The 14,704-nt window shown below is 41.8% G+C and overlaps 1 protein-coding gene across 1 annotated transcript in view; it reads right to left on the bottom strand.

Annotated features, from left to right (window-relative positions):
• Positions 1-12,637, bottom strand: part of LOC116362547 (protein eyes shut homolog) — a gene marked incomplete at its 3' end in the record, with an annotated part of 129,638 nt that extends 117,001 nt beyond the window's left edge. Inside the window, exons 1-3 of the mRNA XM_031816619.1 lie at positions 12,445-12,637; positions 9,965-10,110; positions 2,926-3,040 (exon numbers count right to left, since the gene is read on the bottom strand). The remainder of the gene's footprint in view (positions 1-2,925; positions 3,041-9,964; positions 10,111-12,444) is intronic.
• Between the last annotated feature and the right edge of the window lie 2,067 nt (positions 12,638-14,704).

Below are 14,704 nucleotides of genomic sequence, written 5' to 3' on the forward strand. Positions count from 1 at the left end.
AATCCATACTAACCAGGGTTGTTATTGGACTTCATCCTGTTTACTCCTACTGCAGTGGTATGCATCACATCTTTTACTGCCAATTATAAGGGTTAAATTAGTTTCTTGGACTAATGTACATTCTACACAACATACTGTCATGCAGGTTACTAATAGACAGCAATAGTAATGTTGTGTTTTTGTAGGCACAAATGGAGGCTAACTCCGCACTAGTTCGTTAGTCAAAGCCTCAGGGGAAATTAATGTGGTTTTGGAGAGTTTTTGATAAACTCTGAAAATAAGGTCTGTGGTAAACACAGGCTTAGGAGATCCTACACGTTTTGTTCTATGAAATAATCATCAGCTAACATACCTTTTTGTGGAACTTGAAGTATTTATAAGCGCATAAAGGCTTCATAACTCATAAAGGTCATGTTAACTGACTGATATTATCTCATAGAACAAAACATATAAGAGCTCCTAAGCCTGTGTTAACCTCAGATCTTATTTTTGGGGTTGACCCCAAAATGCCATTCTTTCCCACATAGGAATGGCTGAGGTTTCATTTCCATTTTAAAGACTTAACTGGCGACCTCTATGTCTCTACACTAAGGCAACTTCCTGATGAGATCCATACCAGGGAAACCTACAATGGCACTGAGTTGACCGGTTCACATTGTGCATCTCAACACTAATTTAACTAAAGTTTCATTTATCAGCAGATCCAAGTGCTGATGGGTAGCGTACGGTATCTCTGTTCTTACTAATTAGAAGGTTTCATTTGGTTCTACGACGTGAACACCAGTACCTCTTCAGTCTACACTGAATAAAGAGGGCAACTTCAGGACACAGTCAGCGCATCTAATGGACAACAGCCCAAATTGACCTGACAAACGACCTCATCATTTTCCCCAGGGGGTAGCAGATCAAGAAATTGCAAAGGAGACGGCTCATTACGCCAGACTAGTGTCAATGTCTTGATTATGACTGACACTGATTGGAGCAAGAGAAATCCACACACAGCAACACAGGCAGCTTTAAACAGTCCTGCAGCTCAGAGTCAGAAGTAAATGGCACCCTATTCCCTACATAGTGCACTATTTTTGACCAGAGCCCATACACTACATAGGGAAAAGGGAATAGGGAATAAGGTGGCATTTCAGTTGCAGCCCCAGAGCCTTCTGAATGATCTAAAGCAACAGACCAGGACTGATGGGGGATAATTAGAAGCTAAGGGCCATGGGCATTACAGCCTGGTTTCAGGTGCCTTCCGATGCAGGATTATGATGAAGTGGGCACAATTTGGGTATTTTATGGTTGTGAAATGGTTTTATGGCTTCACAAGACGTCATAGAATCCGATTTTAACCGACGGCTCTCTCATTAGCATCATATTCTCATCTGCACAGTGTTTTATTATAATTAGGCATCTTCTGCAAACACATGGAAATGTATAAGCAATGTAGTAGTCAGAAGGAATAAATGCTCAATCATCTATATCATGACAGCGTTAGACCAAGCAGATTCTATTGACTGTCCTTTACTTTAAATGAGACTAGAGTGTAATATATTGGCTAGATTCAGAAAACAGATGTCTGAATATTTAGGAAGTGTGATGCATAGATATACTTTAATGCCTATGATCAACAATGTTCATGTCCATGGACAAGCCCTAATCACCACCCATAGGAAACCTGTAATCATGTTATGATTTTTGGTTTGGTTTATATTTTTTGCTACATGATTATATTTACTTTGTTTTCTTGCCACTGTTTCAATAACGTTTTGCTGTCACATTCAATATCAGCTGTACACTTTGAATAATGTGCCAAGCAGCCCATTCTATCGACTTGTTTAGAAAAAGATTTACATTTGATAGTAAATAGTTAAACCCCACATTGACAAGTTGGCGTGGACGATATGATAAAATATAAATAGATACGATATTTTGTGAATGTTTTACCTTTTATCATCATATCTAGAACTTAGAACACTAGAACACTATAATAAATTAAATAAACAAATATTGACATCAAATTATCAATACATAGCTATCTACTATCTCAAATGTAAATCTTTTTCTAAACAAGTCGATAGAATGGGCTGCTTGGCACATTACTCTAAGTGTACAGCTGATATTGAATGTGACAGCAAAACGTTATTGAAACAGTGGCAAGAAAACAAAGTATATAAATCATGTAGCAAAAAAACATAGAAATGAAAAGTGAGAAACTGATAGCTTCTAAATATGTCATAAATAAATAAATAGATGAGTGTTAAAGGGATAGTGCCTGATTTTGACAATGAAGGAAGTTTGAGGTTGTTTTACGAGCCATTGCTAACTAGTGTTAGCGCAGTGACTGGAAATGGCTCGCAAAACTACCTCCAACTTCCTTTAAACTGCACGCAGACAAAAATAATGGAATCCACGAGTTCACCTGACTCTGGGTAAAAAAGTATTTGTTGCCAAAATCTCACACTATTCCTTTAACGGCTACCAGTGGCCTGTCGTTTAATTACCCGACATTGGCATACCATAGTGGTGTTCATCGGTTGTTCGTGCTATGAAAACAAAATAACTCCTGAATGTGCACTAACCTGAAGCGAGGTAAAAGGTGCCCCTATACTAGACATACTAAATTATTACAGAAAACATGCCACTTGTTTTGAACATGGAGTGGAGAGGACGAGGCCAAAATGGCCAAAAGTAGTGTACTATATAGGTACTAGAGAGCCATTTGGAACATAGAGAGGTCTATACACTAATGGTTACTGTAGTCTATTGTAAAACATTCCTAATAGCCCCAGGGTGTGTTTTCTCTGATGTGTAGAGGGCAGAACACTACCCTGTCCAAGCAGCCCACTAATAAACTATGGCTCATCATATCAAAACTTGTTTTTTTGCCTTTCCCACATTTCATTAGGCCTCACCTATTGGCTGACTTACATTATATCCACCAATTACGCTGAGGCACAGTCCCTGGTGCAGACAGTTGACACTGAGCAGACTGCAGTAGTCTATTATCTCTTCACAGCTCTTCCCGGAAAACCCTGGCAGGCACCTGCAGAGGAGAGGAGGAGAGCAACTGGTTGTCAGAGGTATCAATATCAATAACACCTGGCATGATATGTAGACCAGACTACTGATAATAAAAGGAACGAGGAGGAGAGCAACGGGCTGTCAGACGTATCAATAACACCTGGCATGATATGTAGACCAGACTACTGATAATAATAATGACAGGGGAGGAGATGCAGACAAGACGATCATGGTGTGGTAGAGCTGAAAAACAAAGTCACACACATCTCTCCTCGGTGTGGATTTATTTGACCAACGTTTCTGCCAAAGAGCCTTTATCAGGGTAGAATATATAACATACCATGTGTAAGATAACATCCTTCATCAGGGTTGGATATAACATAACATGTGTAAGATATAACATTCTTATCAGGGTAGGATATATCGCAACATGTGTAAGATATAACATTCTTATCGGGGTAGAATATATCGCAACATGTGTAAGATATAACATTCTTATCAGGGTAGGATATATCGCAACATGTGTAAGATATAACATTCTTATCGGGGTAGAATATATCGCAACATGTGTAAGATATAACATTCTTATCAGGGTAGGATATATCGCAACATGTGTAAGATATAACATTCTCATCAGGGTAGGATATATCGCAACATGTGTAAGATATAACATTCTATCAGGGTAGGATATATCGCAACATGTGTAAGATATAACATTCTATCAGGGTAGGATATATCGCAACATGTGTAAGATATAACATTCTTATCGGGGTAGGATATATCGTAACATGTGTAAGATATAACATTCTCATCAGGGTAGGATATATCGCAACATGTGTAAGATATAACATTCTCATCAGGGTAGGATATAACATAACATGTGTAAGCTATAATATCCTTTATCGGGGTAGGATATAACATAACATGTGTAAGATATAACATCCTTTATCAGGGTAGGATATAACATAACATGTGTAAGATATAACATTCTCATCAGGGTAGGATATAACATAACATGTGTAAGCATGCCCATAAGATGATGCATCAACCACCATTCTTGAAAATATGAAGAGTGATACTCAGGGAGGTCTTGTGTTGGATTTGCCCCAAACATAACGCTAAGTATTTAGAACAAAAGGTGAATTTCTTTGCCACATTTTTTGCAGATTTACTTCAGTGCCTTGTTGCAAACAGGATGCATGTTTAATATTTGTATTCTGTACAGGCTTCATTCTTTTCGCTCTGTCATTTAGGTTAGTATTGTAGAGTAATTACAATGCTGTTGATCCATCCTCAGTTCTCTCATATGAGAACCATTCAACTCTGTAACTGTTTTAAAATCACCGTTGGCCTCATGGTGAAATCACCATGGGCGGTTTCCTTCCTCTCCGGCAACTGAGTTAGGAAGGACACCTGTGTCTTTGTAGTGACTGGGTGTATTGATACACCATCCAAAGTGTTATTAATAAATTCACCATGTTCAAAGGGAAATTCAATGTCTGCTTTTTTTGCAAACAAAGTGAGTTCATGCAACTTATTATGTGACTACTAAGCACATTTTTCCTCCTGAACTTAGTTAGGCTTGCCATAACAAAATTGTTCAATTCTTATTTCAGCTTTTCATTTTTAATTCATTTGTAAACATTTCTAAAAACATAATACCACTTTGACATTTAGGAGGGTATTGTGACATTTAGGAGGGTATTGTGTGTAGGCCAGTGACAAAAAAATCTAATTGTAATAAATAGTAAATTAATCAAGGGTGTAAATTATGTCAAGGGTGTGAATACATTCTGAAGACACTATGTCTAGCTATAGCATCCACACAACAGTGAAAAGCACAGTAGTCTGACAAACATGTATCATGGTTCATCAAACATTTACATAACCATGGTACTTTTAACAATTGACAAATGTATTTTGGTAATGGACTGGAATCACTATAAATAAACCCCATTGCACTAAAGTGCTATTGTGACTACAGCATCTACATTTTAGGAAAGTGAAAATCAGGGCCTATTGCATTAAAGTTTCAAGTGTCATGAACACAATGAAAATCTCACTCACCAAAACTCTAACAATAAAACACAACTAGCCTGAACTATCCTCTACCCAACAGACAGACATATCTCCTTCTATACCCAACAGAAAGACATGTCTCCTTCTCTACAATATCCTCTACCCAACAGACAGACATATCTCCTTCTCTACCCAACAGAAAGACATGTCTCCTTCTCTACACTATCCTCTACCTAACAGACAGACATATCTCCTTCTCTACCCAACAGACAGACATATCTCCTTCTCTACCCAACAGAAAGACATGTCTCCTTCTCTACAATATCCTCTACCCAACAGACAGACATATCTCCTTCTCTACAATATCCTCTACCCAACAGACAGACATATCTCCTTCTCTACCCAACAGAAAGACATGTCTCCTTCTCTACACTATCCTCTACCCAACAGACAGACATGTCTCCTTCTCTACAATATCCTCTACCCAACAGACAGACATATCTCCTTCTCTACCCAACAGAAAGACATGTCTCTTTCTCTACACTATCCTCTACCCAACAGACAGACATGTCTCCTTCTCTACAATATCCTCTACCCAACAGACAGACATATCTCCTTCTCTACAATATCCTCTACTCAACAGACAGACACGTCCCATTCTTTGCTTGCTTTGCTCTTCCATCCTGAGCTATGGGACTGAAATAATGTCATGGGGTCAGGCTGCACCATGTTCCCATTGTTATTACCAGTTGGTCCCATGTGACACACACACACACACACACACACACACACACACACACACAGAGCTGTGGGTCCAGTGAGACCGTTACCCATTTATCTGGCCACTGCCCTCCCTTGCTCTCCCACTAGAGAACCACTCACCCATGACACTGTGTCATTGGCTCATTCAACTCCCATACGTCATCAGTTCACTCTCATTCAATACTAATATACCTTTCTCCAAAAAAGAGGTTGCTCAAAAATGTTGAATAAAAATGTTGAAATGGTTTTTCCACCTCTTTGTCCACCTCTATGTCCACCTCTATGTCCACCTCTATGTCCACCTCTATGTCCACCTGACTCAGAGAAGAGAATACATTTGAATGTGTTGACTGGCCTGAACTTTACTCTTCATATCCTCTGAGTACCATTGCCTGAGACAGCCGAAACAATAGCTCTAGAACAGGGCCTGAAAATCACCCACCTTAAATGGTAAGCACCTATAAAATATTATACGTTGCCATCACTCTTTGTCATGATCACCAGAGAGCAGTTTAAAAGGGAGAAAATGTATACATTCTTTAAAGAAATGTTAATAACCAACTAATATCATTACAGAGATCTGAGGTAGTGATGGGGGGGAATCGATACAGTTAAATATGGTGATCTTATTTTTGGACAATATTATATCGATATTTGACTCCAAGTAAACCGCTAGCAGCTGTACCTGCTCCCAAACTCCGGTATTTTTAATCCTATAGCTTGTTCTCCGTTTTATTGGTAAAGGTACAATATGCTGAAATCACTCCGCCATTTCCTGATTGCAAAAATTCTAAAAGTCCGTCCAATTTCAGTTCATGTGACAAAACAACCAGTCATTGTGTAGAGAATCATTGTACAATCTAAACCGCTGTGAAATATATTTTCCATAATCAAAAATATTGGATTTTCAGCTGTTTGAAGCTAGTGTACAAAACGGAAAGTGAAAGACGCAAAAACGAAACTTTTGAACGGGAAACATAGAAATAGCACACATAGAACAGATATACTGCTTTTTAGACTTGCTTTCAATGAGAACAACATATCTATAAAGCATATTTCTATGTGAATTTGGTCGGGTCATCCAAAAAGTTACATATTGCAGCTATAAATACTGAGCCAACATGTTTTCAGCACTTTTATTTTCATGCCCAGCTGTCTAAAACACTGCATCTCAGTGCTAGAGGCGTCACTACAGACCCTGGTTCAATTCCAGGCTGTATCACGACCCGGACGTCCAGGTTAGGGTTAGGCCGGGGTAGGCCGTCATTGTAAATAAGAATTTGTTCTTAACTGACTTGCCTAGTTAAATAACATTTACATATTTTTTAAATGTTTTTTAAATACCTCTGCAGCAGAACTATGGTGAGCAATATGTTTGGAACATTAAATAGCAATATCAAATTTGAATCGCAATACACATAGAATTGTGAGTTGTGAGAATCGCACCTATCAGCCACCTAAGTATTGTGATAATATCGTATCGTGAGGTCCCTGGCAAATCCCAGCCCTCATCTGAAGTATATCAAGGAAAATAATGAGCTATTATTAAAGATGCTTCCTGTCCTGAGCTTATTAGAAGAATATAGAAGCAACAGCATAGCAGACGCTTTTATCTAGGACCTTTATTATTTTTTACCCTTATTTAACTAGGCACCAACATTCACAGTAACACAGTACATTTACATTTAGTCACTTAGCGGAACGCTTTACAGGAGCAATTAGGGTTACGTGCCTTGCTCAAGGGCACATTGGCAGATGTTTCACCTAGTCAACTTGGGAATTCGAACCAGCAACCTTTCGGTTATCGGCCCAACACTCTAAACCACTAGACTACCTGCCACAAACCTGGTGTTGCTAGCTAAGCCCCTTGCTCGAACCCTGGTGTTGCTAGCTAAGCCCCGTGCTCTAACCCTGGTGTTGCGAGCTAAGCCCCATGCTCTAACCCTGGTGTTGATATCTAAGCCCCTTACTCTAATCCTGGTGTTGCTAGCTAAGCCCCATGCTCCAACCCTGGTGTTTCTATCTAAGCCCCTTACTCTAACTAACACACTGGGCCATCAGGATGCGTAGGTCACTGGAACACGTCGTCCGGGTATAGCCGGGGTAGGCCGTCATTGTAAATAACAACGTATTCTTAACTGACTTGCCTTGTTAAAGGTTCAAGTTTTTTTTTTATCACCTTCATCCCTGCCATGTCTCAACCACAACCTGAATATACTGCCATGTCTCAACCACATCCTGAATATACTGCCATGTGTCTCAACCACATCCTGAATATACTGCCATGTGTCTCAACTACATCCTGAATATACTGCCATGTGTCTCAACTACATCCTGAATATACTGCCATGTGTCTCAACTACATCCTGAATATACTGCCATGTGTCTCAACCACAACCTGAATATACTACCATGTCTCAACCACATCCTGAATATACTGCCATGTGTCTCAACTACATCCTGAATATACTGCCATGTGTCTCAACTACATCCTGAATATACTGCCATGTGTCTCAACTACATCCTGAATATACTGCCATGTCTCACCTACATCCTGAATATACTGCCATGTGTCTCAACCACATCCTGAATATACTGCCATGTGTCTCACCTACATCCTGAATATACTGTCATGTGTCTCACCTACATCCTGAATATACTGCCATGTCTCACCTACATCCTGAATATACTGCCATGTGTCTCACCTACATCCTGAATATACTGCCATGTGTCTCACCTACATCCTGAATATACTGTCATGTTTCTCACCTACATCCTGAATATACTGTCATGTGTCTCACCGACATCCTGAATATACTGCCATGTGTCTCACCGACATCCTGAATATACTGCCATGTGTCTCAACCACATCCTGAATATACTGCCATGTGTCTCACCTACATCCTGAATATACTGCCATGTGTCTCACCTACATCCTGAATATACTGTCATGTTTCTCACCTACATCCTGAATATACTGTCATGTGTCTCACCGACATCCTGAATATACTGCCATGTGTCTCACCGACATCCTGAATATACTGCCATGTGTCTCAACCACATCCTGAATATACTGCCATGTGTCTCAACCACATCCTGAATATACTGCCATGTGTCTCACCTACATCCTGAATATACTGTCATGTGTCTCACCTACATCCTGAATATACTGCCATGTGTCTCACCTACATCCTGAATATACTGTCATGTGTCTCACCTACATCCTGAATATACTGCCATGTCTCAACCACATCCTGAATATACTGCCATGTGTCTCAACCACACCCTGAATATACTGCCATGTGTCTCAACCACATCCTGAATATACTGCCATGTGTCTCACCTACATCCTGAATATACTGCCATGTCTCAACCATATCCTGAATATACTGCCATGTATCTCACCTACATCCTGAATATACTGCCATGTGTTTCACCTACATCCTGAATATACTGCCATGTGTCTCAACTACATCCTGAATATACTGCCATGTGTCTCAAGCACATCCTGAATATACTGCCATGTGTCTCAACTACATCCTGAATATACTGCCATGTGTCTCAACCACATCCTGAATATACTGCCATCTGTCTCAACCACATCCTGAATATACTGCCATGTGTCTCATCTACATCCTGAATATACTGCCATGTGTCAACCACATCCTGAATATACTGCCATGTGTCTCACCGACATCCTAAATATACTGCTATGTGTCTCACCTACATCCTGAATATAGTGCCATGTGTCTCACCTACATCCTGAATATACTGCCATGTGTCTCACCTACATCCTGAATATACTGCCATGTTTCACCTACATCCTGAATATACTGCCATGTGGCTCACCTACATCCTGAATATACTCCCATGTTTCACCTACATCCTGAATATACTGCCATGTGGCTCACCTACATCCTGAATATACTGCCATGTGTCTCAACCACATCCTGAATATACTGCCATGTGTCTCACCTACATCCTGAATATACTGCCATGTGTCTCAACCACATCCTGAATATACTGCCATGTGTCTCACCTACATCGTGAATATACTGCCATGTGTTTCACCTACATCCTGAATATACTGCCATGTGTCTCACCTACATCCTGAATATACTGCCATGTATCTCACCTGCATCCTGAATATACTTCCATGTCTCACCTGCAGACGTAGTCCTCTCCCTGGACTACACAGCTGGCGTTGTTGTGGCAGGGCGAAGGGCTGCACGGGCCTCGCTGCCTCCTGCACTGTGGGCCTGTGGTGCCATCTGAACACTGCCAGACTGAGGCCGCACACTCAGGAGAGGTCTGCAGACACACACACACACACAAACACATGTAAAACAAACACACACGTTTGCACACACATGATGAAAAAAAATCAGGCCTGAAGTCAGCTTGAGAAAACACACTTAGATTAAAGGTAAAGACAGTATTAGTGGAGACAGATCACTCTCCCCAGCAGAACAAGACAGTGTTAGTGGAGACAGATCACTCTCCCTAGCAGAACAAGACAGTGTTATTGGAGACAGATCACTCTCCCCAGCAGAACAAGACAGTGTTATTGGAGACAGATCACTCTCCCCAGCAGAACAAGACAGTGTTAGTAGAGACAGATCACTCTCCCCAGCAGAACAAGACAGTGTTAGTGGAGACAGATCACTCTCCCTAGCAGAACAAGACATTGTTAGTAGAGACAGATCACTCTCCCTAGCAGAACAAGACAGTGTTAGTGGAGACAGATCACTCTCCCTAGCAGAACAAGACAGTGTTAGTGGAGACAGATCACTCTCCCTAGCAGAACAAGACAGTGTTAGTGGAGACAGATCACTCTCCCTAGCAGAACAAATGAATAAAGAACTGTAACAGTACAACGTTAGGGAGTGAAACGGGATAGCTGCAGTGACACAGAGAGAAGAAGAAGTGTATCGTTTGTTTAATGTGACAAGGTGAAAGCTGTACTTTCTGATGACTACTAACTATGCATTTAAAAAAAAAAATTACTCCCTTTTTCTCCTCAATTTTGATCTTGTCTCATCGCTGCAACTCCCCAACGGGCTCGGGAGGCGAAGGTCGAGTCATGGGGGGGAAACATAACCCACCAAACCGCACTTCTTAACGCCCTCTTAACCCCGTAAGCCAGCTGCACCAATGTATCGGAGGAAATACTGTTCAACTGACGACTGTCGTCAGCCTGCAGGCACCCAGCTCGCCACAAGGAGTCGCTAGAGAGTAATGAGCCAAGTAAAGCCCCCCCCGGCCAAACCTTTCCTAACCCGGACGACGCTGGGCCAATTGTGCACCACCCTGTGGGACTCCCGGTCAAGACCAGTTGTGAAACAACCTGGGATCGAACCCGGGTCTGTAGTGACGCCACTGCGATGCGGGGCCTTCGACTACAGCGCCACTAACTCTGCATTTCATTTGTTAAATGTCATTTGGTTTTGTATTTGTGCACACGTACGTAAAGAAATAGTGTCTTATAAGCCCATTGGGCAACAATTGGTGTTCGAGACTTAAATAAATAAATCGATCCATCATAGAGAAACTAAGAATAGATGGAGACAGCTGGGCCATTAGCTCGACTAGCGTACTCCAGCTCTCATCACATCTCATCAGGAATGATCTTGACAATAATAATATATCTGACTCAAGAGTCAGAGATGATAAAACCAAGATCCTTAATCAGAGAAGATACTAATATTAACATTTGCTTCGTCGCCAAGGCTCTCAGGTTGAAAGATGAGTCATTTTCATTCAGATGAAGTCCCTTATAGAGATGAGACTGAGGCAAAATCAATGTCAAACAGATCAGGTTGACATAAGAGTGCTGCTATGCTATCAACACTGGGCTCCCATTAATGTGACTGTGTTATGAAGGTTGTTATGCGTAATCCTGCATCACTCATTAAGGTGTTATAACTGGTTAAGAATGCCTTACAGAAGATTCTCGATTGGGTTGAGAAACCAATTACAAATCAGTTATTGTAAAATTTGTGGCAAATTCCATAATGAAGTCACAAGTGAAGGTCACAAAAAGACAATTAGCCCATTTTAATATATTTTTCTCTCTATGCTTCGCCTCTTGCATAATAGAGAAACTATGGCACTCAGCAGTTGATGATTAAAACCCCTGTCCTGTATCACTGTAACATTTCATAGATAAAAGGCCTGAAATTGAAACGGACTGTGGCCAACAGACGCCTCCATCGTGAACAAAAGAGCCCCTTTCATAACTGCAATTTCAATCTGCCTTTTAAAATATGCAATAGTTAATTCCAGTCTAATCAAATAGCCACCACAAATAACCAGAGCCACCACCATCACGCTTCCTTCCCCAAGCCATGCTAACCCCCCCATTGAAGGCAGAAATATTCATTGTTGTTCCCACCTTCAAAAGTACACTCGATCTGCTTCAAAGACTAAGATATTAATTTTCATGTGACATTTCCTATTAATCAGGCTCTGAGAGGCGGAGGAGGAGGAGGCCTCAGAAGAATGAAGAAGGAGAAATGGGATGCGTCCATAATGACATCTTATTCCCCTCTATAGTGTGATACCTTGGGCCAGACTGTATGGGCTCTGGTCGAAAGCGGTGCACTATTTAGAGTGACATTTGGGACATAGAAATAGAGTTCTCACATGTTCCCCCAAGGAGCACGCCTTTTCCCGCTGACATTCGTATGAAAGGCAATTGATGTTAACGGGGGTGTCACAGCGGAGGCCCGTGAATCCCTCCAGACAAGCACAAGCATATCCAGCGGCGCTCTCGGAGCTCTCCTCACACTCTCCGCCATTCCTACATGGGTTGGGATCACAAGATGTCCCACAAGGTGGACCTATGGATGAGAATGAACAGTTGGTTATTGGATAAGATTCCCAGAGGCGTTGAACTTCAATGATATTTGACACGTGACAGCTCTCAGGGCTGGATGTCAGAGATAGAGCAGAAGTGTCAGTCTAAACAACCCATGATAACTCAGGACACCTGAAAACAATCGGAGAGGTCTCCACAGCTGAACTCGACAGTCTTTGTTACAGCCATACAACTACATGGACACTGTAGTCTGATTGAGAGCCATGGCTCCAAATAGAGCAAATGATTGTGATAATTTGTTGAGGAAAAACTTGATCTGTTCCTCACTTCAACAACTCTGATTTCAAAATTCATCCCACAGCAACATACAGTTTAAACCATTTTAAACCACAGAGGTGGGAAATACAGCAAAACCACTAGGTATGAGGATGTGAACAGTACCTCAGTAGCTGGTCAGGGATGGGAACAGTATCTGGTCAGGGATGGGACAGTACCTCAGTACGCTGGTCAGGGATGGGAACAGTACCTGGTCAGGGATGGGAACAGTACCTCAGTACCTGGTCAGGGATGGGAACAGTACCTGGTCAGGGATGGGGAACAGTACCCTCAGTACCTGGTCAAGGATGGAACAGTAACCTCAGTACCTGGTCAGGGATTGAACAGTACCCTCAGTACACTGGTCAGGGGATGTGAACAGTACCTCAGTACCTGGTCAGGATGGAACAGTTACCTCAGTACCTGGTCAAGGATGGGAACAGTACCTCAGCTACCTGGCAGGGATGGCGAACAAGAATACCTCAGTACCTGGTCAGGGATGTGAAAGTACCTGCAGTACCTGGTCAGGGTATGGGAACAGTTACCTCAGTACCTGGTCAAGGATGGGAACAGTACCTCAGTACCTGGTCAGGGATGGTGAACAGTAACCTCCAGTACCTGTCAGGGATGGGAACAGTACCTCCAGTTTACCTGGCAGGGATGGGAACAGTACCTCAGTACCTTCGTCAGGGATGGGAATACCAGTACCTGGTCAGGATGGCGAACAGTACCTCAGTACCTGGTCAGGATGGGAACAGTACCTGGTCAGGGATGGCGAACAGTACCTGGTCAGGGATGGGAACAGTACCTGGTCAGGGATGGGAACAGCTACCTCAGTACCTGGTCAGGGATGGGAACAGTACCTGGTCAGGGATGGGAACAGTACCTGGTCAGGGATGGGAACAGTACCTGGTCAGGGATGGGAACAGTACCTGGTCAGGGATGGGAACAGTACCTCAGTACCTGGTCATAGAGTTCTGTTCAAGTTAATAACATTATCCCCTACTAGTCCTACATGTGAATCACACGCTCATTAAAGAAGAGTGCCTTCCTTTACTCCAGTGTTTTATTGGGTTTGATGATGGTGTTTTTCAAACACATGAGCAATCCTGAAGTATCCCATGTATATATTTGTCTTCATGTGAAGACAAGGCTCCAGGGCTCTCTCTCTCTCCATGACTCTAATTAATAATCAACTGCTTTTCCTGGACTAACTCACTTGTTCCTTGAGGAAGATCTCCCTACACTACACTGTGGAATCGTCCCAAATGGCACCCTATTCCCTATATAGTGCACTACTTTTGATCAGAGCCCTATGTGACACTATATAGGGAATAGGGTGCTATTTGGGATGCATAATGTATCCCAAATCATCTCTCCAATGCGCTTCTTCCGTCTATTTTGGAACGCACAAGTGAATCTGAACTCCACACCAATTCCCACAACCCAAGAGAAGAACCAGGAAGTTGGCTTTTCATCTCAGTATAAAAGACAAAAGAGAATGAATTTTCAAGCATGCAACCAACCACTAAACCTCACGCAACAGCTCCTATGTTTACTCACAATAAAACTAGGCTATATTCGTTGTGTCAAATTGGCCCTCCTAATGATGCAACTTTCTCTGGCACAAAAAGTCAGAGAAGAGGAGCTGGAAACAAACTGTGTGGTTGGTATTCTCCTTTTCTCTTTAATATTCCCTCCTTTTCAATGCTTTATGTTATTGTGTTCTGTTCTAACGAGCAAATCGACCTTTTAAAGTAAATCACAGTC

Source organism: Oncorhynchus kisutch, unplaced genomic scaffold (assembly GCF_002021735.2).
Source record: "Oncorhynchus kisutch isolate 150728-3 unplaced genomic scaffold, Okis_V2 scaffold838, whole genome shotgun sequence".
Classification (NCBI taxonomy): domain Eukaryota; kingdom Metazoa; phylum Chordata; class Actinopteri; order Salmoniformes; family Salmonidae; genus Oncorhynchus; species Oncorhynchus kisutch.